Raw genomic sequence first — 27,766 nt, forward strand, 5'->3', positions numbered from 1 at the left:
GTGTCTGTAGAAAGAAATAGAAGACCTCAGAGGTTGGAAGGATCTCCTATGCTTGTGGATCGGCAAGATTAATATAGTAAAAATTGTTCTCCTGCCAAAAGCAATCTACAGATTCAATGCAATCCCCATCAAAATTTCAACTCAATTCTTCATAGAGTTAGAAAGAGCAATTCTCAAATTCACGTGGAATAACAAAAAACCTAAGATAGTGAAAACTATTCTCAAAAATAAAAGAACTTTTGTGGGAATAACCATCCCTGACCTCAAGTTGTACTACAGAGCAATAGTGATAAAAACTGCATGGTATTGGCACAGAGACAGGCAGGTAGATCAATGGGATAGAATTGAAGACCCAGAAATGAACCCACACACCTATGGTCACTTGATCTTTGACAAAGGAGCTAAAATCATCCACTGGAAAAAAGACAGCATTTTCAACAAAAGGTACTGGTTCAACAGGCAGTCATCATGTAGAAGAATGCAAATTGATCCATTCTTATTTCCCTGTACAAAGCTCAAGACCAAGTAGATCAAGGACCTCCACATACAACCAGATACACTAAATCTAATAGAAAAGAAAGTGGGAAAAAGTCTCAAACACTTGGACACAGGGGGAAAGTTCCTAAATAGAATACTAATTGCTCACGCTCTAGGATAAACAATCAACAAATGGGACCTCATAAAATAGCAAAAGTTCTGTAAGGTAAAGGACACTGTCAATAGGACAAAAGAACAACCAACAGACTGGGGGAAAGATCTTTACCAATGTCACATCTGATAGATGTGATCCAATATATACAAAGAACTGAAGAAGTTAGACTCCAGAGAACCCAATAATCCTATTAAAAAATGGGGAACAGAGCTAAACAGAATTCTCAACTGAGGAGACTTGAATGGCTGAAAAGCACCTAAAGAAACATCCTTAGTCATCAGGGAAATGCAAACCAAAACAACCCTGAGATTCCACCTCACACCAGCCAAAATAGCCAAGATCAAAAACTCAGGTAACAGCAGATGCTAGTGAGGATGTGGAGAAAGAACACTTCTCCACTGCTGCTGGGATTGCAAGCTGGTACAACCCCTCTGGAAATCAGTCTGGAATTCCTCAGAAAATTGGACATAATGCTACCTGAGGACCCAGCTATACCACTCCTGGGCATATGCCCAGAAGATGCTCCAACATGTAATAAGGACATATGCTCCACTATGTTCATAGCAGCCATATTTATAACATCCAGAAGGTGGAAACAACCCAGATATCCCTCAACAGAAGAATGGATACATAAAACATGATACATTTACACAATGGAATTCTACTCAGTTATTAAAAACAACGACTTCATGAACTTCGCAGGCAAATGGATGGCCCTTCAAAATATCATCCTGAGTGAGGCAACTCAGTCACAAAAGAACACACATGGTATGTACTCACTGAAAAGTGGATATTAGCCCAAAATTCGGAATACCCAGGATTCAATTCACAGACTATATGAAGCCTAAGAAAAAGGAAGATCAAAATATGGATGTTTCAGTGCTTCTTAGAAGGGTGAACAAAATACTCACAGAAGAAAATACAGAGACAAAGTGTTGAGCAGAGATTGAAGGAAAGGCCATCCAGAGACTCTCCCACCTGAGGATCCATCCCATACACAGCCACCAAACCCTGATAATATTGTGGATGCCTGGAAGTGCTTGCTGATGGAAGCCTGATATGGCTGTCCCCTAAGAGGGTCTGCCAGAGCCTCACAAATAGAGGCAGATGCTTGCAGCCAACCATTAATTGGACTGAGCACAGGAGCCCCAGATGGAGGAGTTGGAGAAGGGACTGAAGGAGCTGAGAGGGTTTGCAGCCCCCATGGAGGGAGCAACAGTGTCAACAGGCCAGACCACCACCCCCGGAGCTCCCAGGGACTAGACCACCAACCAAAGAATACACATGAAAGGACTCATGGTGCTGGTTGTATACGTGGCAAGGGTAGCCTTGTTGAACATCAGTGGGAGGAGAGGCTTTGGGCCTGAGGGTGTTCTATGCTCCAGTGTAGGCCAGGGAGGAAAGAGAGGAGTGGGTGTGTGGGTGGGGAGCATCCTCATAGAGTCAGGGGGATGGGGGGATGATATAGGGGATTTCTGAAGGGGAGACCTGGAAAGGAGAAAACATTTGAATTGTAAATAAAGAAAATATCCAATAAAAAGCAAACAAAAAGAAAGAAAGAAAGAAAGAAAGAAAGAAAGAAAGAAAGAAAGAAAGAAAGAAAGAAAGAAAGAAAGAAAGGAGAAAGAAAGAAGAAATATCTCTTCAACTCCTTCTTATCCTTTCCTCTCTCTCTCTCTCTCTCTCTCTCTCTCTCTCTCTCTCTCTCTCTCTCTCTCTCTCTCTCTCTCTCTCTCTCTCTCTCTCTCTCTCCCCTCACTGTTCTACTGTGCTATACACTCTGTCCTCATTTTCCTTTTTAAAATTTGAGACAGGGTCTCACTAAGTTGCTGAGGCAGGCCTTGAACTTGTGATCTTCCTGCCTCTACCTCCCCAGTAGCTAGAATTACAGAGTTTAGCCACTTGCCTAGCTTCATTTCTCATTTTTAAATAGGGATGTCTTTTGTTGAGTTTAGAGTTATTCATATATTTAAGACAGACTCTAAGAGACAGAATGTGCAAATTGTTTTCCCAATCTGTATTATCTTTTAAAAAAGAAAACTTTTTAAAGATTTAATGTGTACAAGTGTTTTGCCAGCATGTATCTGTGTGATTTCACAGGTGTGGTGCACACGGAGGTCAGAAGAGGGATCAGATCCCCTTCATCTGTAGTTATAAGAGACTGTAACATACCATGTCGGTGCTGGGGACCAAACCTAGGTCTTCTGCAAAAGCAACAGGAGCTGATTCTTGTTGTTGTTGTTGTTGTTGTTGTTTGGAAGGGGGTTAAAAGGGTCCCTCTACTTACTGGCCTTGGACTCACAGAGATCAGCCTGACTCTGTACCATGCCTGGCATAGCAAGAGCTCTTAACCAGGGAGCCATCTCTCCAGCCTTCTGTATTGTCTTTCCATTTGCTTCTTCAGGTAGTGCCATTATGTAACCCAGGCTCTTGCCCTGCTGTACCGGGTTCTGGGATGACAGGCATACACCCTGTACCTGGGCCATTTTACTTTCTTGACAATGGCTGTATTAGTCTGTGAGGGCAGCCATATGATATCATTGGGGAGTGTAAAATTTTTCTTGGCATATATATATATATATATATATATATATATATATATATATACATATACATATATATACACACACACATATATATGTATGTATATATACAGACAGACAGACTGACACACACACACACACACACACACACACACATATGAAACAAGGTTTCATGTAGCCAAGCCAGGCCTCAAAATCACTATATATATATCCAAGAATGGCCTTATCCAAGAATTCTCATATCTCTATCTTGCAAGTGATGTGATTATAGATATGTGGCACCGTACCAGGCTAACATATAAGTTTTTAAGGAACCTAATTCAATCCATAACACTCTGCTCTTGAGACTTCTAAGTTCTCATATATGTCTTTGACAGTCCCCAAATTCTTATTCCACTTCACTATCAAATTATAAATCCAAAATCTTATCAAAATATAGGTAAAAATTTATGAAGTCACAATCCTGTAATTCCAGCATATGATGGGGGCAGGAGAATTGCTTGTGCCTTGGAGTTAGAGACAGGTACAGGCCATATATTGAGACAGCCCCCCACCCCCAAATGTGAAAGTAATAGAAAGTAAAACTACCAAAAACTTCAAAGAAAACAAAAAATAAAAAACCAAACGATTAAATGTCCCAAATCTTGAAAATCTGAAAATCTCCAGAACTTCTTGAATACTACAATGCAGCAAAGAAAAACTTTCATACACATGAAAGTTTTGCATAAATTAAAAATATTTCAATTACCTTCACACTATTGATTTCCTTATGCAATAAACCTTTCTTCCAGGAAAAAAAATAACCTTTAAGATACACTTAAAAGTAACAGTTCTATTAGTCTTTAAGGCACAGATGAGAAATGTCTTGATAAATATTCTAGGGGCTGGAGAGATGACTCAAGAGCAATGGCTGTTTTTCCAGAGACCTGGGTTCAATTCCCACACCCACATGGCAGCTTCTGAGGTCACAAGCCAGCGTGCTCTAGACAAATGGTGCCTAAGGCCACTTTAGTGGACAATCCCAGTTCGATCCTTCAGGAGGTGACAGGTAAAGGTCCCCGGAGGGGGAAGGGAGACTCTACTGTCTGGGAAAGGGGTTCAGCTCGGTGCGGCTAACAGTGCCTTTCTGTGCCCGACGGGGTCTCCACCGCCGATCCGCCTGCACCTACAACCTCTCCAGGGCCGCTCTGGCCTCCTCTCCCCTGGACTACGGGCTCCGTGTGCGAAAAACCGCGTTACGGGTGGACGCTCCGAAATGCGACTCTGCTTCTGTGCCGGGTTATCACGGCTGCCCGGAGCCACCGGCTTCCCACCCCTACGCAGTAAAGTTCACTGCTGGTTGCATGCAACAGGAGGACAGCTGGAAGGACCGGCGAGCCCTGGGAGAGGAGCGCCCGCACGTGGGAGGCGGGGCCTCGGTGTGAAGTCAGAGGCTGAGGGCGGAGCTCAGGGGCCCAGAGGGCAGAGCCCGGATGTGGAGAAATAGGCTGAGGGCGGGGCTTGGTGCGCGAGAGGCAGAGCCCAGAGGGGAGCAACAGTTATGAGGGCGGAACTTAGAAACGATGAAGGCGGAGCCCGGGTCTGTAGTAATTGGGCCAAGGGCGGGGCTTAGGAGCACAGAAAGCGGAGTCCAGGTGTAGAGCAATTAGATTGAGGGAGGGGCTTGGAGCGGGACAGGCAGAGTCCTAGTGTGGAGCAACAGGAGGAGGGCAGAACTTTCCCTACCCCTCCGGGCAGGCGCTGAGCAAAGGGATCTATACCTCCCCAGCGCACCACATTCCCACCCACCCAGCCGAGCTCCGGAAACTCGCGGGGGCTCAGGGGGTCAGAGCTGAAGTCCCTCAGTGGGCTTTGGAAGGTGCGGATCCTAGTGTGGGAGGCGGATGGAGCGTTGGCTCCGAGGTTAAGAGCACCTGTTTTTGCAAAGGACCTGGGTTTTGTTCTCAGCACCCACGTGGAGACGCACCTAGGGTGGGAGGGAATGGAAGGCATGATGGGATGTTGCAGAGAGGTAGTGGAAAAACAGAGAAATATGGAGGCCCTGACGTTTGTGGTGAGGCTAGGATGGTTCTGACGGGAAATGATGAAAATTATCTGTATGGGAACAAGAAACAAATAACTATACGTCGATGAGTTGTAAAATCCCTTAAAGTTTCAAACATTGGTGTTAAACTCCTCAAGTATACATTAAAAGTGAGCTTTCGAATTCAGTCAGGAACTCCTAGTAGGTGGCGCTTTGTGCCCTAGCTATGTGAAAGTGAGACAGATTTGTTGAGCCACAGTTTTTACTTTGGAAATTACCAGCTAGAAGCAGCCAATCATAATCATGTTCTGCTTCGAAGTATGTTCTTTACATCCCTCTAGAATTGATATTTTGTTTTTATTTTTTCGTTTTCATAATTGGAAGGTTTTTTGTTGTTGCTGGTATTGTAAATTGGCAGAGTGCTTGCTCCCCATATGTGAGGTCCTGGATTCAGTTCCAGCACTGAAGAAAAACAAATGTACTTGAAAACTTGTTTTTGAACCTCTATATTGTTTATCTGGGTATGTTTAAATATAAGCTATATAATATAATTGGTATGGAAGAATTATTTCAAAGAAAGAGTAAGTCTGTTTTTTTTTTTTTTTTTTTTTTGGTTTGGTTTTTTGGTATTTTGGTTTTTCGAGACAGGGTTTCTTTGTAGCCCTGGCTGTCCTGGAACTCACTTGGTAGTCCAGGCTGGCCTGGAACTCAGAAATACACCTGCCTCTGTCTCCCAAGTGCTGGGATTAAAGGGTTGTGCCACCACGCCTGGCTCCATTTTCTTTTTTTAACTTGCAAAGAAACCCAATAGCCTATTTTACTTTTGCCTTATTCTAACTTCTTCTTAAACATACATGTCCTAGTTTCCTTTCTGTTGCTGTGATAAAACACTGACCAACATCAGCCTAGGGAAGAAAAGGTGTGTTTGGCTTACATGTCTAGGTCACATCCATGTTTGAATAAAGTCAGGGCAGGAAGGAACCTGAGGGAAGACCCTTGCAGGAAAGATGTTCCAGCCGTGCTCAGTTAGCTTCCTTGTTCAGCCCAGGACCACCTGCCCAGGGAATAGTGCCACCCACAATGGGTTAAGCTCTCCTGTATCAATTAAGATAATGAAGACAAGCTCTCAGATACATGCCCACAGCCCAGCTTTATACAGCTAATTACTCAGTTGAGACCTTTTTTTTTTTTTTTTAGGTCCTCTAGGCAGTGTTGGGTTCACAGTTAATAATTATTGTCTAGAAAAATAATCCTTTTTTTTCATTGTGTCAAATGTGGGTGTTTCAGGCTTGACTGGTCCATTAAGAATGTTGCATCATTAGACATGTTAGAGCTCACTTTTAATCCTGGCACACATGAGGCAAAGGAAAAGAGATTTCTATGAGTTTGAGGCCAGCCTGGGCTGCATAGGAAGTTTCACTACAACCTGGAGTACATAGAGAGACCCTGTATCAAAGAAAGAAAGAATGAAAAAAATGAAAGAAAGAAAGAAAGAAAGAAAGAAAGAAAGAAAGAAAGAAAGAAAGAAAGAGCAGTGATTTGAAAAAACATGGTACCCATAGGCTCATAGGGAGTAAGCAGCACTATTAGGAAGTGTGGCCTTGTTGGAGGAAATGTGTCACTGGGGACAGGCTCTGAGGTTTAAGATGCTCAAAGCCAGGCCTAGTGTGGTACTCTTCTCCCCTGGCCTGCTGATGCAGATATAGAACTCTTGGCTTCTTCTCCAGCATCATGTCTGTCTGCGTACCACCATGCTTCCTGCCATGATGATAATGGATTAAACCTCTGAACTGTAAGCCAGTCCCAATGAAATGTTTTCCTTTATAAGAGTTGCCATGGTCATGGTGTCTGTTCACGATAAAAGAAACCCTAAGACAGAAGACTAGAAGGAAGGAAGGAAGAAAGGAAGGAAGGAAGGGAGGGAGGGAGGGAGGAAATAAGGAAAGGAAGGAAATTACAAGACTAGCACATTCCTTCCTTCAATGGCATTTTGAATCTAAAACTAGTCGTCATTTATATAAAAAATTTCTATAACATTTCAATATCTAACTCTAAGATTTTCTTTTAAGCCACTTTGCAATGTCTTGTATTTTGAAATATTATAGGAATACATGTCAATTTGAAATAAACCATTTTGATTATCACCCATATAAAATCAGAATATTTTATGCTGTGCCTGATGGCATGTGCCTTTAGTCCCATCATTCAAGAGGAGAATAAGGCACACAGATCTCTGTGAATTCTGAGCTACATAGCAAATTTTAGGCCAGCCAGGGCTGAAGAGTGAGACCCTGTGTCAGAAAAACAAAACACGCTCATTTAATAATATACCACTTGTTTCTCTTTATGGGAAGTGTAGTTATTGCAGGGATTTTTCCTGTTTTACTGAAAAAAAAAAGTTGACTCTCAACCACTAAATTGTTTTATGGCAAGTTTTATTGTAAAAAGCCAGTATTAAAGTGTAGTCCTGGAATGCTAGCACCCCAGAAGCAGAAGCAGGAAGATCACAGCAAGTTCAAAGCCAATCCCAGCAAGTCTCAAATCAGCCAGAGTTACATAGAAACAAACAAGAGTCTCTAGTGTTATAACAGGGTGTTATTCTATGGCCTAATAAATATCAAGTTGAATAAAATGTAATTAGAATGTTTAGAGTGGCAGGAGCCCACTTAATGAAGGTATATAACTTTGTAACCAAAATACTAACACAAACTAAGTGGTACTTGGGAGATTGCTGGGAGATCCCCTAGAGTAAGAGCTGCTGGCAGCAGATAGTGAAATCACACAAGATGATTGGATAGTAACAGAGCCTGCTGGATCCCCTAGAGTAAGAGCTGCTGGCAGCAGAGAGTGAAATCACACAAGATGATTGGATAGTAGCAGAGCCTGCTGGATCCCCTAGAGTAAGAGCTGCTGGCTGCTCCAGCAGAGAGTGAAATCACACAAGATGATTGGATAGTAACAGAGCCTGCTGGCCACACCAAGCCAGAGAAAATGGTTCACTCCGAGTACCTTAGGTGCAAACTGAGTGGGGAGCCCTAAGGCTGAACGTGAGTGCTGGGAACTGGAGCTGGGTTCAACTGGAAGTGGGTAAGCTTTGCTGGATTCCCTGAGGAGAAGGATGAGGGCATGCATGCCTGTTGGCGCAGTAACCAAGCTGATGGTTTTCTGTTTCTCACTGAAGGCTGGATGTCTGTTTCATCTCCTTTTATCTAGGGATCATCACTTATGAATCAACACAGCTTTGATGTAACGACAGTTCTCTGTTTACAGTAATGCCATTATGAAATATACACGTTTCAGGGCTACAGAGTGGTTCAAGGGTTAAGAAACCTGGCTGCTCTTCCAGAGGATCCGTGTTCAATTCCCAGCACTCACATGGCAGCTCAGAGATGTCTATATCTGCAGTTCCAGGGGAGCTGACACCCTCACACAGACAAAACATCATAGCATATGGAATAAAAATAAACAAGTTTTTAAAGAAAAAACTCAGCAAAGTGGTCATGGTTCACGACTTTAATCCAAGCACTCAAGAGACAGAGTCTGGCAGATCTCTGAGTTAGAGGCCAGCCTGGTCTACATAACTGTTCCAGAACAGCCAGAGCTACATAAAGACACCCTTTCTCAATAAACTAATTAATTAATTAATTAATTAATTAATTAAAAACCAACAATCAAATCCTTGAAAATACACATTTCAGAACAAAATAGGCTATGTGTGTCCTTTGTAGATTGCTATTTTTACTGTTTCAGTTTAGACCCTGTACTTTCAGTGACTTTTCATAGATGGTATATGTGTGGTATAGACTGGGAAGACCATAAAGTTAGAAACCATATAGAAATCTCTTTCCAGTATTCCCTGTCTCCATCAAAGAAAGACTTCAGAGACCAGATAAAGTTCGCAATTTGGGTGAAGACTGTTACAGGACAAAGGATCCCACCCCAGGGGTGGATCAGGTTTGTTTTTGGTGGGGAACTATGTTTCAAGCCGAGGCTTCTTCATGGAACATTGGCTGTCCTGGAAAATTTCTGTAGACCAGGCTGGCCTTGAATGTATAGAGACATGCACGCTTCTGTCTCCCAAGTATTGGGATCAAAACTCCCTCTGCCCTGCCTGTTTCAAGTTTCCTGAAGGAGTTGCATCTTGGGATTTTGGGAAGCTCAACTTATGGGAAAATGTTAATGGGGAAAATTGTGAGTTAAGTGAGGAAAGATGGGAAATCCAAGGATGGGTTTGGGATTTTCCAGAATAGGGTTTAGTTCCCTTTTCTACACTGATGGGTTCAGGATGCTGATGTGCCTCGGTGTCAGGTGCATGATGGGAACTGCAAATTGTAAAGGCAAAGAATTTTAATAAAGCAGAGAAGGATTGTCAGTCACCTTGGTCAGCCTTGCTGGTCCTAGCAGGTCTGAGCAGTGGAACTGTAATATACTAACTACACCAGCTTCTGGTTTAACTGTAATATGCTAACTACACAAGCCTCTGGTCTAACTGTAATATGCAAACTACCACAGCCTCTCGTCTAACAATAATATGCTAACTACCACAGCCTCTGATCTACCTAACTACACCAGCCTTTTGTCTAACTATAGTATACTAACTGCACCAGCCTCTGGTCTAACTGTGATATGCTAACTACATCAACCTCTGTTCTAACTGTAATATAGTAACTTCACAAGCCTCTGGATGACTTACAGTTCGTCACTTGTTTTAACCAGCATCAATCTATCTCATGTCAGTTTGGTATTTTGATTTCAATGAACATACAGTAACATTGCTCCCAATGTCAGAGGGTGACATAAACTCTCAGAAGGCAGAGCTGAGTAAGCAGATTCCTTGTAGACAAAGCATGTCTGGTGCCAGAGTGTATAGGTTTCAGGCTATTACTGCTTGAGAGTTAGAGCATGCAAACTTTGAACCCAGATCTGACTTTGATGTTGAGAGGGAAAAGAATTTTCAAAGCAGGCAGATTTTAAATCAGGACAAATATCAAGGAAAGCTACTGCACAATGGTTTTGACAGGCTCCTCTTATATCCTAGTGTGTGAGCTGCAGTAAACATAGCATTAAGGTATGTTTGCATCAGCAAGATCTGCTGCAGACCTTGCTTTATTCCCAAGGACCCCATACAGTGTGAATGGCATATCCTTGGGGGAGCACTGCAGAGAGTATTGATCTGTGTAAGCAAGCAGAAGATTGTACTCACTTTTCTGTACTTGAAAGCATGTTTGTGTCCTAATCAGGGAGCGGAGATCATATTTTGGCAAAGTTGTTTGACCAAACACAAGATAGATAATAAAGAGTCATTTGTAGAGTCGTTTTTTAAATAGTTGTTCCTCATTGCAAAGGAATAGATATCTACAGTAGAACATTTTCATTACATGGAGTAAAACTGCACAAAAATGTACAGTTAAGGGTGAATACTGCTGAGCCATCTCCTCTGAGTCTGTTTCATATTTTTGTAATTTATTTGTGGTTTTCATGTTTCTGGTGTTTTCTCGCTGTATGTGTTTATACACAGAGTCCAGAAGAGCTCATCAGCTCCTCAAGGGCTGGATTTGAGACAGTTGTGAGTGAGCAGGTGGGTGCTGGGAACTGAACCAGGATCCTCCAGAAGAGCAGCAAGCGCCCTTAACTGCTAGGCCATCTCAGCAGCCCAGTTTTCTTTCATTTCATTTTTGTTGTTTCGTCCTGGATGCTGGGATTAGAGGCAGAGGTCACGATGTCCTGCTTTAAAATAAGCTCTTTTACAAGACATGTAATTGTCCCTTTTTGAGGTTTCATCTTGCTCTTTGTTTCTAAAGATTTATTTGCTTTTATCTCATGTGTGTGGCCTGAGTGTATGTTTGTTTGCCTTGTGCATTGGACCTGGAGCTCACTGACTGACTAGGTTGTCTGACCATATCTCTGCCTCCCAATCCTGGGACTCCACTCATTGCTGCCACGCCTGGCTTCTCACACAAATGCTAAGGATCCAAACTCAAGTCCTCATGCTTGCATAGCAAGCTCTTTATCCACCCAGGGCCAGTAGTGTGCTGGATTTTCAGGCCCAGTAATGATCACTGCCCAGGTCACTACTTAGCCTCAATGAAACTCATGATGGAAAATTCCAAAAGGATGAGGGACTGATTGTATTGTAGAGACTCCAAGCATCTAGAGCATGTCGATCATAACTGTAACAGCATGTCTACTCTTCTAGGCCCACTTTGCTCTTCCAAAGGCTGCATTGCCTTTACTGAAGGCCAGCTACATCGATGGCACACCACATGAGCATGATGAGTTGTCCTGTGAAGGAACGAGCCATCTGCAATACAACCACTGTTTGGAAACTTCATCTTCTTACTGAGCTTGGCTGTCTGCTACATGCTCCCTGTGGAATGGAACATCCACAAACATTTTAAAGGAACAGCTTTGTATCCCAGCAATGGTACCCATCCCTGGGTCTCTTAAGCTGCCAGGCCTCAGTGCTGTTTTGCACAGATGATGCTATTAATAGCATTGCAGTCTTTGGTTTCAATGGAAAGGTTCTCAGGGACTTATCCTGGGAATAGAGACGTCAGCAGGTTTCCAGATGTTTCTTGATTATTGAAATATCCTGACAGATTTTTGGGTTTCAGGTCCTTCAGTCCAACAATCCAGATACTCTTTCTGGTCCATTAGGCATTGGGTATAGCCAGGGTCTTAAATATTAGACACCTCTAGTAGTCTAATAGAGTGTTAATGGCATTGGCAACACAGGGTATGAGAAATAGCTTCAATTTAAGTTATTTTGGGACATCAGAACACAGTTGTGCCATTGATGCTTTCTGTAAAAATATCCTTCGTGTCTTCCAGCTCCTGGCACTACTGACTTTGGATTTGTGGGCAGTATTTGGATCAATAGCAGTATTGTTGCAGATTGAAAACTCAGGGAGACACACACACATGTACCCCAGGTTAGCTTCAGACTTCTGTGTTCCTGAGGATTGCTTTAACTTGTGATCTCCCTGGCCCTGCCTCCCCAGGGCTGGATTTGTAGGAATGCACAGCCATGCCTGGTTCATGTGTGCTAAGGACCAATCCCAGGGCTCTATGCATGCTGGGTAAGCATGTTGCCACTAGGCTATATCCCCGGTTCCTTAGCTTAGCATTTTCAAGTGCATTCTTTAAAAATGGTTTTAAAATGGGAGGGAGGTGTTGGAGAGTTGGCTCTACAGTTAAGATCACTTGTGGCTCTTGCACAGGAACCAGGTTTGGTTTCCAGAACCTGGGGATCAGATGGCAGCTACCCATAATTCCAGTTCCAAGGGTTCCAGCACCCTCTTCTGACTTGTGAGGGTAGCAGTCTTCCAAGTGGTACACAGACATACATGCAGCCAAAACACTTCTACACAGAAAATAAATCTACAGATGGTTTTAAGTGTTTGATAACACGTATCTGTGTATAGGTTGAAAAGCATTGCTTTGTTCTGGTTTTGTTTATATTTTCCCATGCTTATAGACTATTTACATATTACTCATCAATTGTGTATTTTTCTTCGTTGTCTCGGGGAGGGGAAGGTCTTAGCATTTTACTGAGTTTTATGAGATCTCCATCCTCACTGTATGACAATAGAGATTTTTCAGTCACAATTGCTATGAATTTTGATATTGATTGCATTTTAATTGCATGCCTTTTGGGGTTTTGGAGTTATTGGGTTTTTTGTTTGTTTGTTTTCTTTTTAATTTTCAAGACAGGGTCTTCCTTTGTAGCTCTTGCTGCCCTGAAACTCACTCTGTACAACAGGCTGGCCTCAAAGTCTGACTTTCCTACATCGGCTGGGACTAAGGATGTTTGCCACCATCCTGGATTAGGATACACGTCTTTAGACATCTTTAGGATACCTGTCTTTAGATACACGTCAATTTTAAATTTCTAAGCAGCACCAAATATACCACTCTCTCTTCTTTGTAATTTCTGATCCATTTTTCTTCTTTAGACGCTCTTTTTTTTATTAGATATCCTCTTTATATACATTTCAAATGCTATCTCAAAAGTTTCCTATACTCTCCCTCCGCCCTGCTCCCCTACCCACCCACTCCCGCTTCTTGGCCCAAGCATTCCCCTGTACTGGGGTATATAACGTTTGCAATATTAAATGGCCTCTCTTTCCAGTGATGGCTGACTAGGCCATCTTCTGATACATATGCAGCTAGAGATACAAGCTCTGGGCGTACTGGTTAGTTCATATTTTTTTTTCTACCTATAGGTGTGCAGATCCCTTCAGCTCCTTGGGTGCTTTCTCTAGCTTCTCCATTGGGGGCCCTGTGTTCCATCTTATAGATAACTGTGAGCATCCACTTCTGTATTTGTCATGCACTGGCATAGCCTCATATGAGACAGCTATAACAGGGTCCCTTCAGCAAAATCTTTCTGGCATATGCAATAGTGTCTGGGTTTGGTGGCTGGTTATGGGATGGATCCCCGGATGCAGTATTCTCTGGATAATCCATCCTTTCATCTTAGCTGCAAACTTTGTCTCTGTAACTCCTTTCATGGGTATTTTGTTCCCTATTCTGAGGAATGAAGTATCAACCCATTGGTCTTCCCTCTTCTTGATTTTCTTGTGTTTTGCAAATTGTATCTTGGGTGTTCTATGTTTCTGGGCTAATATCCACTTACCAGTGAGTGCATATCTAATGACTTCTTTTGTGATTGGGTTACCTCACTAAGGATGATATCCTCCAGATACATCCATTTGTCCAAGAATTTCATAAATCCATTTTTTTAATAGCTGAGTGGTACTCCATTGTGTAGATGTACCACATTTTCTGTATCCATTCTTCTGTTGAGGGACATCTGGGTTCTTTCCAGCTTCTGGCTATTATAAATAAGGCTGCTATGAACATAGTGGAGCATGTGTTCTTATTACCAGTTGGAACATCTTGTGAGTATATGCCCAGGAGAGGTATTGCTGGACCTTCCTACTAGTATTATGTCCAATTTTCTGAGGAAACTCCAGACTGATTTCTGGAGTGGTTGTACAAGCTTGCAATTCCACCAGCAGTGGGGGAGTGTTCCTCTTTCTCCACATTCTTGCCAGCATCTGCTGTCACCTGAATTTTTGATCTTAGCCATTCTGACTGGTGTGAGGTGGAATCTCAGGGTTGCTTTGATTTGCATTGCCCTGATGATTAAAGATGTTGAACATTTTTTCAGGTGCTTCTCAGCATTCAGTATTCCTCAGTTGAGAATTCTTTGTTTACCTCTGAACCCCATTTTAATGGGGTTATTTGAATTTCTGGAGTCCAGCTTCTTGCGCTCTTTGTATATATTGGATATTAGTCCACTATCAGATTTAGGATTGGTAAAGATCCTTTCCCAATCTGTTGGTGACCTTTTGGTCTTATTGACAGTGTCTTTTGCCTTACAGAAGCTTTGCAATTTTATAAGGTCCCATTTGTGAATTCTTGATCTTACAGCACAAGCCATTGCTATTCTGTTTAGGAATTTTTGCCCTGTGCCCATATCTTCGAGGCTTTTCCCTACTTTCTCCTCTATTAATTTCAGTGTCTCTGGTCTTATGTGGAGGTCTTTGATCCACTTAGACTTGAGCTTTGTACAAGGAGATAAGAATGGATCAATTCGCATTCTTCTACATGATAACCGCCAGTTGTGCCAGCACCATTTGTTGAAAATGCTGTCTTTTTTTCCACTGGATGTGTTTAGCTCCCTTGTCAAAGATCAAGTGACCATAGGTGTGTGGGTTCATTTCTAGGTCTTTAATTCTATTCCATTGATCTACCTGTCTGTCATTGTACCAGTACCATGCAGATTTTATCACAATTGTTCTGTAGTACATCATTAGTTCAGGCATGGTGATTCCCCCAGAGGTTCTTTTATTGTTGAGAATAGTTTTTGCTATCCAAGGTTTTTTATTTTTCCAGATGAATTTGCAAATTGCCCTTTCTATCTCAGTGAAGAATTGAGTTGGAATTTTGATGGGGATTGCATTGAATCTGTAGATTGCTTTTGGCAGGATAGCCATTTTTACTATATTAATCCTGCCGATCTATGAGCATGGGAGATCTTTCCATCTTCTGAGATCTTCTTCAATTTCTTCTTTCAGAGACTTGATGTTCTTATCATACAGATCTTTCACTTCCTTAGTTAGAGTCATACCAAGGTATTTTATATTATTTGTGATTATTGTGAAGGGTGTTGTTTCCCTACTTTCTTTCTCAGTCCTTTTATCCTTTGTGTAGAGAAAGGCCATTGATTTATTTGAGTTAATTATATATCCAGCTTCTGCACTGAAGCTGTTTATCAGGTTTAGGAGTTCTCTGGTGGAATTTTTGGGGTCACTTATATATACTATCATATCATCTGCAAAGAGTGATATTTTGACTTCTTCCTTTCCAATTTGTATCCCCTTGATATCCTTTTCTTGTCGAATTGCTCTGGCTAGAACTTCAAGTACTACATTAAATAGGTAGGGAGAAAGTGGGCATCCTTGTCTAGTCCCTGATTTTAGTGGGATTGCTTCGAGTTTCTCTCCATTTAGTTTAATGTTGGCTACTGATTTGCTGTAGATTGCTTTTATTATGTTTATGTATGGGCCTTGAATTCCTGATCTTCCCAAAACTCTTATCATGAAGAGGTGTTGGATTTTGTCAAATGCTTTCTCTGAATATCTATGCTCCAAATACAAGGGCAGCCACATTTATTAAAGAAACTTTAGTAAAGCTCAAAGCGCACATTGCAACTCACACAATAATAGTGGGAGACTTCAACACCCCACTCTTACCAATGGACAGATCCTGGAAACAGAAACTAAACAGAGACACATGGACACTAACAGAAGTTATGAAACAAATGGATCTAATTGATATCTACAGAACATTTTATCCTAAAACAAAAGGGTATACCTTCTTCTCAATGCTACATGGTACCTCCTCCAAAATTGACCATATAATTGGTCACAAAACAGGACTCAACAGATTCAAAATTATTGAAATTATCCCATGCATCCTATCTGATCACCACGGACTAAGGCTGATCTTCAATAACAACATAAAAGATAGAAAGCCAACATTCACGTGGAAACTGAACAACACTCTTCTCAATGATTCCTTGGTCAAGGATGAAATAAAGCTTTAGATACTCTTGTGTTTTGTCTTTGTAATTTTCTCATTTTTAGCTCAAAACTCTCTGCAATGTTTGCTTTTTTGTGTAGACACACATTTATTCTGTGGTTTCTTCATAATTGACTGGTTTCTAAATAAATTAAGATGCTCAGCCTTTTTAATTATAATTCATTTTTATTGTGTGAGCATTGGTTTGTGTTTTGCCTGCATGTATGTCTTTGAGAGGGTGTCAGATCTCCTGGGACTAGAGGTACAGAGAGCTGTGACATGTGGGTGCTGGGAATTGAACCAATGTCCTCTGGAAAAACAGTCACTGTTCTTAATTGCTGAGCCATCTCTCTGCGCCTCCCCCCAAATTTGTAGCCTTACTTCGTTTAGTTATTAAGTGCTTATATATTAGATGGTATGTCTATTGATACATTGTATTTTTTTCTTGATAAAACTTAGTTTGTAGTTTTTATTAATTATCAGTTTGACAATGAAAAAACTTCTTTTGATATGTATGCATTACCGTTTCAAACTCTGTTTTTCTTCCTTTTGCAGGTGCTGATGACTGAACACTTAGACTCACACATCATATGTTGGTAAGCTCTCCCATCTACCACCTAGCTTCAGGTTTGTCAGCCATCTCTCCACATACACATTAAGCATTTGAAAATAGACACTACTGATATTGGATGATAGCAAGGTTCAGAAGACCTTCGAGAGGATTTCGAGGATCTTCTGTCCTCAAGGAATCAATTACAGATTTATACTTGCAGAAAAGGCAAGAATGACTGATTAGGAAAAAAGATACTCCCAAGGGAGAAGTTGGGCAGGAGGAAAGAGATAAGATGGAAAACCACTCTGCCATAAAGGACCTGGGCTCTTCCAGCTCACGGCCACCCATCATGGCTTCTCTTAATGGGGCCCTGGGTGCAACTTGGATCCTTACACTTATTAGCAAGTACTTGGTCAACTGAGCCATTCCCCTAACTCTGTGTTGTCCTTTCTATACATCCTCAAGCTGCTATAGACAAAAGAGAATTGAGACGTTTTCTCGCCCTAAATCTGGTCCAGTTTTCTAGCCCTAAATCTGGTACAAAGTATGAAGATACTGTTTCCTTTTCCAGTGTGTGTATCAGTCTGTGGTAGGGGTCAAGAGTGGACCTGCCTGACTTCCCATTTTCAGTAATGCAGAGTAGCCTCAAAGACAAGTAGCCCCTTGTATGTCAATACATTTCTCCATTGATCCTACTTTACAGCTCAGCTGGACACAGCTCAACTGAGCTGCACATATATTCTCCCTCTACAACCCACTCTAAAGGAGTGGATGCTCTCTGGAACATTCTAACTCCACTGCAGAGGCCCAGAACAGAGTAACAATCACTGGTGTGGACAATGTATCTAAGGCTTAAGCTGGTGAGTCACACCTTCAACACCTGCTTCTCAGGTCACCTCACAAACCAGGTTTTATTACTATGCCATAAAAGAAACAGGAGACATCAGATCTTGTAAAATGTTTAAATAACTTTAAACTTTATTAAGTAAAAATTGCATAAACACAACCATAAAATAATGAGTAGAAAAGTTAAATACAAATAATCACTTGAAATTAGATTATTACATAACTGGTGGTTTCAACCATAAATACTAAATACCCAATTTTCCACAGTGGGAATATTAATCTAATGGGAAAAAATTCAATTTCGTCTTAACATATGCCAAAACTTTTTAAGAAAAAAAATTTAAATTAATTGGAACTTTTCAAAAAAAAAAACCAATTCAATACAGCAATAGATGGGGTTTGTATTCAATGAGACCTGAGATAGAAATGGACTTTTGGAGAGGCCCATTGGTCATGCAAACTTTATCTGCCTCATTATAGGGTATCGCCAGGGCCAAGAAGTGGGAGTGGGTGGGTGGGGGAGTGGGTGGGGGACTTTTGTGATAGCATTGGAAATGTAAATGAAATAAATACCTAATTAAAAAAAAAACAAAAGGAAAAAAAAAGAAATGGACTTTTGCCATTATAGTTACTTCAAATCAACTTCCAAAACTAAGGCAGGTCTGGGAAAGGATGAGTCTTTAAATGACCATGGTGCTTTTCTTACTGGTCTGGAGTCCAGTCAGTAGTTTGGCTGCAGTTCTACATCCTGTAGAGGTCCAGCAGAGTATGGTTGTGCAGAATAGCAGCAGTCTGTGCAACTTATTTTCATTTCTCATATTATTTTCAAGCTTTTAAAAAATATGAAAACATAACAAAAACAACAACAAAAAACCCCACACCACTATCCCCTGCTTCAATTTAACAGCACACAACTCTGTCATTAGAGATGCTAGTGAAGGGCTTCTGCCTCTTCCTGCTGATGTCCCTCCTGGTCTTCAACAGGAAATGGCACCGTGATGAGCATTCCTTTCAGAAATAGTTCAAAAAAGGACTATAGGATTGGAATTTGACAATGGCCAAGGTTTGCAAATGAAGAAAGGAAAACAGTCAGTGGGTTAGGGCCAGGCAGATAAAACCAAACAAAAAAACAAAAATACAAAAAACAAACAAACAGACAGACAGACAGAAAAAAACAACAAACAACAAAATCATAACCACAAACAAAGAACAAACAACAAAATAAAAAACACAAACAAAATACAAAACTGAAAACACAAAAATCCAGTACAGTGTTTGTACTGCCCTGCCCCAACCTTCATGAGATCAAGGCCTAAATTATTTATTTAAGGTCTCTGTCACCGGGCATGGTGGCACATGCCTTTAATCCCACCACTTGGGAGGCAGAGGCAGGCAGATCTCTGAGTTTGAAGCCAGCCTGGCCTATAGAGTGAATTCCAGGACAGCCAAGGCTACACAGAGAAACCCTGTCTTAGAAAACAAAACAAAACAAAACAAAACCAAAAAAAGATCTCTGTCTACTTACTATATGAGCCTATTTCCAAGCTTCCTTTTTATATAATTCTCAAGGCCTAAATTTCTACTGTCTGAGATAGGCTAGGCACTCTATCCCCTTACTTCAGTCTAATTTTTTAAGATCTAATGCCTCAATATTTTGATATCTGTAATTAAATTCCCTTCTGCTTACTGTATAAGCCTTTTCTTAAGCTTCTAATCTGTCATGCCAGGAATCCCAGAATTCATGTGAAGCCCACTTTAAAAAAAAAAAAAATGAGTATATCCTAGCAGGACCTTTTCAAATCTTCTAAAGCATTTTTTCACTCAATCTCTCTTCTCTGGAGCTTAATATTTCTGTATACTTAAATGATTACCATTATACTCCCTTCTGTCCCTAAAAACAATTAAATCAAATTTCCTTATCTCTCTCTTTTCTCTGCTTTTTGGAGGCCAGCAGCCTTTTACTGTCTGCCTCTGCCTTTCTTCAAGTAGCCTATCTTTGCACAGCAAGGTCTCCCAGCGCCTGTGAGCAGCTCTTTCAAATCAGTCCAAACCCCAGGAAGAATTCCCGACAAAATTTGTATTCCCTTCTATCTTTAAGAACAACTAAACCAAACTTTAAGATACTATTCTTTGATTACCAGCTTGTAAGAAGCAGGCAGCTTTAGCTTTAACCTGGCTCTCTGCCTCAGGACAGCCATCCTCACTCATTTCAGAGCAGGGGATCCCTGTGAGCTGAGCCTGCCCCTGTGTTCCTTTGTTTAAGTTTCCACTTAAGCTGAAGCCACCAAGTGACTCACTTCACTCCTCTTGCTGAGAAACCAATTTTCCCTCTGCCTAGACTTATATCACTGTGTGTACCTGATCAATCCAAGAATTCCTAAATTAATAGAGGATTCTCGCCTTCCGAGACAGCTGTGTCTTTTTGTTTTTATTTTTTAATTTTCATACAATGTATTTTGATCAGGTTTTCCCCTTCTCCACTTTCTCCAAACATGGAGTCCTGATGAGACTGACATATACTTGAGAGGGTGAGGGGTCCTTTAGTGACTAACTCTAGGCATGAGATCTAGGCTAAATCACAGCAACTAGGTTCAAGGCTCAGGAAACCTCAGAAAAAGACAGGCTGGAGTTGCAGTACCAATTTATAGTGAAGCCTGAAAGCTGGGGATGGGATCAGAAGTCTGAGACCATGCTACATACTCAAGTCAGGTGGCTATGGGTGATGGAGCAGCAGATTCAGACCCCAGTGCAGGTGAACAGAACTTAGACTCCTGTGCAAGCTTCTCCACTCTTTCCGTATCCACTCCATCCAAGGATGTTGCCTGTGTAGTGGGCACCATCCTACTCCTTCCTGAGTCATGTTCCAGTTGTTTCTGGAAATTCCCTCACAGACTCATGGGGACCAGTTCAAGTGTGTTTCAAACTACTTAAAGTGACAAACAGATTTAACCATCACAGGGGGTACCATCCCAAAAGAAGCTTCTAAGGTAACAGATTTGATTAGCTGGGGTTTAAGCAGAAGACAGGATTTCTTTCTATTTAGAAAACAAGAGAATGGGGTTAAAATAAGAAAAATAGAGGAGAGGTTGTGTGCAGATTGTACATAGTTAAGTCTGTTTGAACTGAAAGAACCTAGTGGGGAAACCCCCACCCAATTCCTGATTTGGTGTGCACCCCAAAAATCACGAAGAACCATCTCTTGATGTAATTACATGAGGACGTTTAATTACGGAGCTCCGGACCTACATGCATCCCACACAGGAGATAACAGATGTCGGCCATGAGACTTGAAAGCTAGGGGGTTTTATGGGGTAAGGGGCTTAGGGGTGTGGAATTCAGCATAGTGACACACTATTGGCTTATTTAAAGATTAACAGAAAGATTACAGGGCAACAGGACTTTGTTCCTGTGGACTGGGGTCTTATCTTTGTTCACATAGCAACCAGTTGATGTATGACTTTACCCGGTGTCAAGGGGCAGTAGACAGAGGGGAGGTTCCGGCCAGGTGGTGTTGACCCAGACAAGATAGCCCTGCTTGTACAATCAAGTTGTTCTTAGGAATGTCTTAACAACAGCCCTGTCTGTTCTGCTTTGTTCTCGGCCCCAGGCCACAGGTTCATAGACAAAGCTTTTACATGAATCACAAGATACAAAATCTCATTTTCTTTCAGAACAACTCAGCTTTCATCCTACTCTAAACCACTGCACTCAGCCAGCCTTATCATCAGATACAAAGAGTCTGTGATAAAAATGTAACATATGTACACAGTTTAGTCACACTATCACAGCACAGTGGATTTAGAAGAAGCTTATCGTGCCAAACAGCAGTTCTCATGGAGGCAACACATATGTAGGGACTTCTTTCATGTCACATGCACTCATGGATTCACACTGCTGTGCTCCCTTGGAAAAATTCCAAAAACTCTACAGCTTTATTCTTTGGACTCTGGCGAGGGGCATAATTTGGCTTCCACATGTAAGAGGCTTAACAAGTAGTTATTTAAGAATTTCTGAAGAACCACAATTAATAAATTAATGAATTATCTGATGATTATAAAATAATAAAAATATAAAATATAAAACTACAGATGTGCTAGCTATTGGATAACTTTAGGGAAGAGTTTAGACAAAACAAACATTATAAGACTTGGTCTTTATTGATTAAAAGAAAAAGGAACGTCTCACAATTGGATATTTAACCTCCTACTTACCTCAAATTGAAGTGAATGCAAATCAGAGCACAGGATGAAGACGCCTATGATGTCATGACCTGCATGGTCAACAGCTTTGTGAAATCTGGAGCACAACCTCCAGGCCAGAATACAAACCCCAAAAGAATGCCTTGACCTCCCTAATGATGACTCTCAGGGTGTTTCCCAAAATACACAACACGGGCTTCAAATTACTGGCAGGTGGGAAAGAAAAATGTGAATTCATGAGGCAGAGGGTCCAGTGTCCAGTGCCTCCTAATTTGCTGTGTGACACACATTTGATCTTTCTGAACTTTCATTTACAAAGTAAACTGTCCCAAGCTAATGTCTCGCCAGCAAGAACACACTTGGACAACTGGATTCTTCTGCAGCAAAGCTTTATTGCTTCATCAGGAGGAAGACCCCGAACCCCAGAAAATGGTGCTGCTTATATACACCTTAGTGTGGCGTGTCAGCACCTGATTTGTTGCTCGCCCATCGCCTCATTGCTACACCCCTGGACGGGCAGTGACTTGGCACGAATTCACTCTTGCACCTGCGCACATTGCTTGTTTACCACTTAGGCGCAGTGGAAGCCGGCGCCATCTTGTAATGGCGACTGCTCACGGCTCTCAACATCTCCTCCTTTTTGTTTTATTAAAGCAAAAGTTTGTTTTACTAAAGCAAGGCTAGTCTAGGCCTGAGTTGTTGATCTGCATATCAGCTGTGGCTCCTGTTTTAGGTCATTCCTCTAATGCTACAGCCTTACCCGTCATAGGGAAACCTTATCTCCACCAGGTCCCATGTCTTAGGTTGGTCTGTCTCTGGATACCACAGTACTTATGCTATGGTTAGAATTGGCCTACGGCGAACTCTATATCAGAGGCTAGCCAAAGCAAAATGTGATGAGGATCCAAGACCACCCTACCACGTGCAATGAGGAGACCTCAGTGGTGTGCAAGGGCTGATCATGATGTTCCTAAACTTATCACCACAACATTAATTATTTCAACATAGATAACCAGATTTCGGGGGAGGCCCCTTGTTCAATGGCCGAAAGCAATGATGACCTTGTCATGTTTTTGTTGGGCTCTGAGCTTGCAGACCAACCAGAGCATGAACACAAGCCCACAGCAGATGGCAGCACCAAATAAAACTACCCCCACCCATTCCTTAAAACAAGAAAATGCAGATGAAATCCAGGAGTAGAGGCCCTCTGTCAATGACAGGTCCACTCGAGTCGAGTTGATCCTTAAAACTGCCGCCCTCAGGGCCTCAAGAGTCTCATCGAACCCTTCAGACCAATTTCCTGCAAGATACAAGGAAATCTGTCTAGACAGATTAGCTGCACGAGTAAAATTTTCATATTGAACACTGGTAATACACAAAGCACCCAATTTTCTTTCACAACCCAACTGGGCCAACTGGTATAGGATGCCTATCTGTTCCTCAACCAGATCAAGGCGCTGGTTCAAAATCATCAGCCCTCCCTTCAACTGGGCACTAGCAGAAGTTTGGACATTGATGGCATCAGTCACTTCGACCTAAAGCTGATTTAATTTTGTGCCTGTTTGGACCGTACCAGCCATAGCGAACCCTGCAGCTGTAGCAGCAACTGCACTGGCTGAAATTGCTTTGATCACAGCAGCAGTAATGCCAAAATCTCTTTTTTGTCGAAACAGGGATAAGGTGGAGGGTGTTTCCACCGGAACAGGGATCCAACGTGGGATCCGGGCCACCATGATGCGGGTGTCCTTTGTTGCATCCCAACATTGAGAAATCCAACAGGAATCATTTACACAGTTTTCAAATGAATCATTAGACAAAATAAACAAAAGGGGAGGATAGACACATACTGGAGTTGATATATAGATGGTTTGATTAATCTGTGTCTTATTTAAACTAGAGATCTCTTCAGTATGAATTACATATCTCGTTGGTTGTCCATCTACCCCAATCCTGGTATAATTGGAGACACCAGTGTAAATGGCCTTTCCTACGGCACCTCCTTTTGAGAAAACAAGGGGATTAAGATCTGTACAGCTTCCATTAATCCCACAAAGTAGCCATTAGTGGTAAGGGCTCATTCTGTGGTCCTGCAAAAAGAGGCCCGTTCTCATTACAAACTCTTCTTCAGTCCGAAACAACATATTGGGGGAGAAGGTAAAATATTTGTGATCATCAATCCATCTGGCTACAGACGACTGGCAGTCTGACCATGGTGGCAACTCCCCTTCATCCTCTCCACCACAATGGGGAGCAATTCTGGGTTGACAAGGACGCTCCGTCTCATTCCAATTGGGAGACGGGAATGTACCGTTTAGCCAGACTGTCGATTGCCACCAAAACCATGTAACATGAATAATACTATTATTTCCTTTTCCTCGGGTTTGGGTGAGATTTACAGTCCCACTATCCTTAAATGATCCTAACATACGAATACTGAGCTGAATACAGTCCCCCTTTTGCGATAATTGAAAATATAGGGAACCCTGTTCTTGGAGGGAGCAATTTTCTCCTAATGAGACCTGTAAAGGGTCAAATGGCAAATATGGTAAATCCAGTTTTTTATTAGTAGTAAAGAATTTTGGAAAAACTATAGCATCATGGCGAACTGGCATTGGTTTAGGGAAAGCCAAAAGAATGGCCCATCTCTGCTCGCCCATCATACTAGGAACCTGAGACGAGTTCAGCATTGTCAGAATCAGAAGAAATCCTCGGGAGATCAGCATCTTCCACACCATCCTTGATTAATATCTTGCGGGTGAGTTGTTCCGGCACCCAAAATGGGTTGTTTTCACTCTGTGGAAAAACACAGACAGCTCCCCTGGATCTTATTAAAATAGGATCTGGACCTTTCCACAGACCAGATAAGACATCTTTCCATTTCACCATTTCTTTTGGTTCATCAGGGTCTGAGCTATGTCGATTAGCTGCAGAGAGACCTTGCTCATCAAGACACAAAAAATTAAGTGTGAAGAGTGTCATGGAGACAGCTACTCTTGGCACTGAGGGCAGAGTCTCATCAACTCCCCCTTTTTGTTTTATAAAATAAGACTTGAGTGTACGGTGGGCACATTCCACAATGCCTTGTCCTTGAGGATTATAAGGAAGGCAAGTCAGTTGAGTGACATCCATTTGATGACAAAATTGCTGAAATTTAGTAGAGGTATATGCTGGCCCATTATCAGTTTTAAGGATGGTGGGCTTGCCCCAAGCACTCCACGCTTCTAAACAGTGCTGTATAACATGAGAGGCTTTCTCACTTGTTTAAGGTGTAGCAAACATAACACCAGAGCAGGTGTCAATGGAAACATGTAAATATTGATTTCTTCCAAAGGAGGAAATATGAGTGGCATCCATTTGCCAGACCTGTAATGGCCTGATGCCTCGGGGGGTTACCCCTACATGAGGAGTAGGCAAAAATTGACAACAATTTTGACATTGGGTGACAATGTCATGAGCTTCTTTCCTGGTTAAAGTGAAATGGCGGGGCAAAGTTTCAGCCGTCATGTGGAAGCGTTTATGAAACTCCCTTGCAGCCTCTGCCTGCGAGGACAGAGCAGCAGCCACAATTCTAGTGGCTTTGTCTGCCAAGTCATTTCCATGAGACATGGGGCCAGGAAGGCCAGAATGAGCCCTGACATGAGTAATATAAACAAGATGTCTTCTATGTAACAGGCAGACTGAATTTGCTGAAAAATGTGAGCAAGCTTGCTAGAGGGTCTAATTAAACCAGCAACTTCAAGCATATTAACTGCATGAACCACATATAAGGAATCAGATACAATATTGAGCAGTCCCGGGAAAGTTTTAAGGACCTCCAGTACCACCAAACACTCTACAACCTGGGGTGATGTCTCATTATATTGTTTGGATGTTACTTGGCCATTTACTACATATGCACCTATGCCAGATTTGGATCCATCTGTATACACCACCACCCCATCCCCAAGTGGGTGTTTGGCTGTCATTACTGGAAACACTATGGCTTGGCTTAAGACAAACTGTAAGATTGGATGTTTTGGATAATGATTATCAATTTGTCCTGAATAGGAGGCAACCAAGACTGCCCAATTATTAGTTGTTGCTGCCAGGGTTTGAACTTGAGCAGAGATATAAGGCACAATTAGCATATGAGGTTCTTTCCCAAAATGAGTAATGGCTGCTTTTATCCCGCGAAGTGCACGTTGAGCAACTGTATTAGGATACCATTCAATGATTTTTGCAGGGGAAGCATTAGGGTGGACCCACAATAAGGGTCCATTTTGCCACAAGACTGCTATTGGTAAATGTGCAGTTTTTAATACACACAATTCAAATGACTTCGACTCATCAATGCATTGTAATTGAGCATCTTGTAAGGTCTTTTCTACAGTTTGTAAAGCTTGACATGCAGCAGGGGTATGTGCTCTGTGGGAGGAGATGTGGGTATCTCCCTCTAATATATCAAATAAGGGCTTTAATTCTGCTGATGGAATTTTCAAAAATGGTCTCAGCCAATTAATATCTCCCAGCAATTTTTGGAATTCATTCAAGGTATGTAGTTGATCTCTGTGAATCTCTAATTTTTGAGGAACAATTTTGTCAGGGTAAATGAGTGACCCTAGGAAGGTTCCTATACAAGCAACTTGCACCTTTTCGGTGGCCACCTGCAATCCCCATTGCCCTAATGCTATATGAGACTGGATGAAATTCCTAGTAACAGCCCATTTTTATCATCCAACCAAATGATCTTTTAGTGCATATTTAGCAGTGATGTTTTCTGTAACAGAGTAGATGTTCTCATGCCAGTCTTCTTCTTCTTCTTCTTCTTCTTCTTCTTCTTCTTCTTCTTCTTCTTCTTCTTCTTCTTCTTCTTCTTCTTCTTCTTCTTCTTCTTCTTCTTTTTGTACCTAGTAGCACTCTGTCACTTCCTCTTTTAGGCAGCACAAGAGGAAAAGCCTTATAAAACAAGCACGCTGTGCACATTAAAGTATTGGGTGCATAGGTGTGGATGATGTGCTTGATAAAATAGCAGAATTGAAAACCTCAGTGATACTAACCCTTCCAAAGACCTACGGGTATGGTTATCTTCTTTAATCATCATTGTACCGCACATTAGGAAAATCAGATTTTGTCAAATGCTTTCTCCGAATCTAACGAGATGATCATGTGGTTTATGTCTTTGAATTTGTTTATATAATGGATTACATTGATGGATTTCCATATATTGAACTATCCCTGCATCCCTGGGATGAATTCTACTTGGTCAGGATGGATGATTGTTTTGATGTGTTCTTGGATTTGGTTAGCGAGAACTTTATTAAGATCAGGAATTCAAGGCCCATACCTAAACATGATAAAAGCAATCTACAGCAAACCAGTAGCCAACATCAAAGTAAATGGTGAGAAGCTGGAAGCAATCCCACTAAAATCAGGGACTACACAAGCCTGCTCACTTTCTCCCTACCTATTCAACATTGTATTTGAAGTCCTAGCCAGAGCAATTCGACAACAAAAGGAAATCAAGGGGATGCAAATTGGAAAGGAAGAAGTCAAAATATCACTTTTTTGCAGATGATATGATAGTATATATAAGTGACCCTAAAAATTCCACCAGAGAACTCTTAAGCCTGATAAACAGGTGAAGTAGCTGGATATGAAATTAACTCAAACAAGTCAATGGCCTTTCTGTACACAAAGGATAAACAGACAGAGAAAGAAATTAGGGAAACAACAACCTTCTCAATAGTCACAAATAATATAAAATACCTTGGCGTGACTCTAAGGAAGTGAAAGATCTGTATGATAAGAACTTCAAGTCTCTGAAGAAAGAAATTAAAGAAGATCTCAGAAGATGGAAAGATCTCCCATGCTCATGGATTG

General features: G+C 41.6%; 1 long non-coding RNA gene across 1 annotated transcript in view; it reads left to right on the plus strand.

Moving 5' to 3' along the window:
- The first annotated feature begins 4,742 nt into the window (after positions 1-4,742).
- The window catches only part of LOC147001086 (uncharacterized), a 63,672-nt gene continuing 40,648 nt past the window's right edge, over positions 4,743-27,766 (plus strand). Inside the window, exons 1-3 of the long non-coding RNA XR_015045097.1 lie at positions 4,743-4,774; positions 12,050-12,150; positions 16,865-16,905. This is a non-coding gene — a long non-coding RNA (uncharacterized LOC147001086). The remainder of the gene's footprint in view (positions 4,775-12,049; positions 12,151-16,864; positions 16,906-27,766) is intronic.

The sequence above is a fragment of the Mus caroli genome, unplaced genomic scaffold, assembly GCF_978045245.1.
Source record: "Mus caroli unplaced genomic scaffold, Mus_caroli_1 scaffold_14, whole genome shotgun sequence".
Lineage (NCBI taxonomy): Eukaryota > Metazoa > Chordata > Mammalia > Rodentia > Muridae > Mus > Mus caroli.